Source organism: Oryzias melastigma, linkage group LG7 (genome assembly GCF_002922805.2).
Source record: "Oryzias melastigma strain HK-1 linkage group LG7, ASM292280v2, whole genome shotgun sequence".
In the NCBI taxonomy this organism is placed as follows: Eukaryota; Metazoa; Chordata; class Actinopteri; order Beloniformes; family Adrianichthyidae; genus Oryzias; species Oryzias melastigma.
In genome coordinates this window covers 7,038,372-7,041,433 of record NC_050518.1, presented here as the reverse complement: position 1 = coordinate 7,041,433, position 3,062 = coordinate 7,038,372, and the positions used below count along the sequence as shown (strand labels likewise).

General features: G+C 36.2%; 1 protein-coding gene across 4 annotated transcripts in view; it reads left to right on the top strand.

Moving 5' to 3' along the window:
• Window positions 1–3,062, top strand: part of slc16a4 (solute carrier family 16 member 4) — a 33,997-nt gene that overhangs the window by 19,622 nt on the left and 11,313 nt on the right. The gene's annotated exons all lie outside the window — the stretch shown is intronic.

The window sequence follows — 3,062 nt, the reverse complement described above, 5'->3', positions numbered from 1 at the left end:
TAATTTAGGATAATAAGTGGAGTGAACGGTGGACTAACAGATCTTTGAGGGGCAGAATTCAAGCTGAGTTCAATACTTGTTTGCAGCAGTAGCATACAAATAAATTATTTTAAATATCATGCAACATGATTTCCTTTTAGAGTATGTCTTTCTCACTGAACATGTATCTAAGCAGAAATCCCAGGGTGTCCAGATACTTATTTTCCTCACTGTAGTAAACTGCCCCCGCCTTCCCTGCAGTGATGTACGGTTTTGATGAGGCATCATTCATGCTGCGATTGTGCTGACCAGCACAACTTGGATGACTCAACTGAAAATCCACTGTAGATATAGTATATATAAAACTATTTAATGAATGAAATGACAGGTGTATTCATGCATTATTAAAAATAATAATAATAATAATTTTAATAAAACCACAATCCTTTATTTGTCAACAAATCATATGATTAGGGATTAATTAAAAATTGAATAAAATTAGATTAACGTTCACTTAAAAAATGCCATATCAAAGTATCAATAAATGAATCAATTAACAGTGCTTTCTTGTGCTTTACTGACCAGGTTATCTGAGATAAATGTTGTGATTTTCCTAAAAAAATATATATATATTTGTTGTTGCTAGTTGTCTAGAAACTGTGTTTTATTGCCAAACATTTGTTTTACATGGCATTTTGGCAAGTATATGAATAATTAAAAGAACTGGAAAATGAAATGTATTCAATTGTTTACCAGTGATAACAACCTCGACACTGTTCTGTACAATTTTTAATGTCAGTTAGTCCCTTTATTTGAGTTGATGTTTAGAGAGACGAAAGTGGCAATCAAACAGTTTTCACAGCAACTTAGTCTGAAGTGTTTTTTTAAGGGGAAAAGTGGAATTGATGGTTAAAGGCATCACTAAGAGTTCATCCCTTAGTTTATTTGGACATTTGTTTTGGAAATATATATGTATAGTAAATATATATATATATATATATATATATGTATATGTTTGTTTGTTTTATAAAGTGTCTAAACGCAAAAAAGAAAAAAACTTTTTACTTCAGTTATTTTTAAGAATAAATTAGAAAAAGAACATTTCCACTTATGTCATTCAGTGGAAATTTTGAATACTTAAATGTATTTTTGATCAAATTTAATGCATTTTGTATTGCCTCTAGGAAATATATGAATTTATTTTATGACTTCCACCAGACTTTTTGCAGTGACAGTAAGAAACAGCTTCAAGTTTCCCTGGGACTGGATTATAGATGTGATGCAAGGAAGTACTCAGTCAACTTCTAGGTATTAATTATTCGTGAGCTTCTCAGACTCTGCAGTCTTATGTAATGAAAGTGCTTACATAAAAGCTGAACTTTGGTCCACTGGACAGACTGGGTGGGTTCACTAGTGTGCCATTAATGAGGCCGCAGCATAAAAGCAAGATGCAGTCAAAACATTCTGAAAATCAACCACATGTGCGTGCGATTCTGTCAGTGGTTGGTGAGGTTTGTGAATAATTCAAATGACTGTACTGTTACACAGGTGTGTGTTGTAATAGTGTATTTGGCAATTAAAAAGCAGCTGACCATTACAAGAAAACTGCATGAAATTACTCAAAATGTAAAAAAACAACATGTCTTTAAGATTAATTTGTTACAAATACTTGATGCTAGTATTACTAAAAATGTAGCTGTCGCTGTTGCTATGAGAACCTCAATGCCAGCACTGTGCAAGTCTGACAGACTCTTTTGAGTTAGACGTGTTTGCTGTGTCACGTTTTCTGCTCACGTGCTTCTTAATGAGAAAAAAAAGGGACAGCCCAACACACGGGGTGCCATCCACTCTACAATGCCACGATCCCAATGTGCCACTGTCCCTCTTTTTCTGACCCACTGTTGTCATTTATTTCCCTGAGAAAAAGAGAAGCCCCAGTCATCCGGGTCAGTGTGCTCGTCAACTCCCAGTCAGCAACGCTGGAACTAAATGGAGTCGCTAAGCAACAGCTAGCTGAGTAAAGTTGTTGGCGTGCAGACAAGAGGGGCTCCGAGTTTTGTCTGAGTCCAGCTCTGAAGTGGGTGATACTTTGCAGAAAAGGACCGAGGCGGGAGTGGGCATAAAAGAAAGAGGCGAGGCGAGCTAGCAGTGTTTTTATGGAAGCTGGGAAAACCAGCATTCCTTTATAACTCTCTTCTTTTAGGACTAAACATTCTTTTTTATTGTCAATCAATTGGTCCAACTATAGGCTTTAGTAAATGCTAAATTGGAGTGACACATTGTGTTAATTTTAGCATAAACCAGGTCAAGCATCTGATATCGTCGGGCAGCCGCTTCTTAACCTGTTGACACAGTGGAGAGAAATAGAAAGATTCAGTTCCTGCAATGCACTTTGCTACTTGGAGAGGCCATACTCAAACAGTTTTGTGCTGACCAGGAACAGCTGCAGGACTGAACCAACCTGCTGAGGCTAAGACACACAAACAAACTCACAATTTGTCTGCATGCAAGCGGAGGACACTCCAGGATGTGTCATGGATCACAAAAGGAGGACACATAAACACTGCACAGCTGCCTCATGTCAGAGAGATTTTTTTTACATAAACCTGTTAGGTAAGCAGAGGTGTTCAATGATGAAACATTTCATTGTTTATTCATCCACATTTTTTGAAAACCTTAACTCTCTCAGGGCCAAATTACGTTTTAGAGACAGAAAAAAAAGATATTTGGGGAAAATTGTCATATGGGTTAGTAATGAGTAAAGATTGAAGACAGAGTCATAACCTACCTCCATATGCATTTATGTAGATGCAGTGTGGCTTACTTAGTGTTTTTTAGATCTTTCTTAGAGTTTGAAAAAAATAAATAAATAAAATCAAATAAAATTGTAACACATCAACTGTCCGACACAGTGATGAAGATGAAACACATTTGGTTATCGTTATTAGCAGTTTCAGTCTCTGAGTAGACTATGATCTCTGCATACTAGGAAAATGCAACACAGTTTGTCTGCCAGCTCAAATTTTGATGGAGCTGGATTATGAAACAGGTGGATAATTTCAAATACGAAAGAAAATCCACTA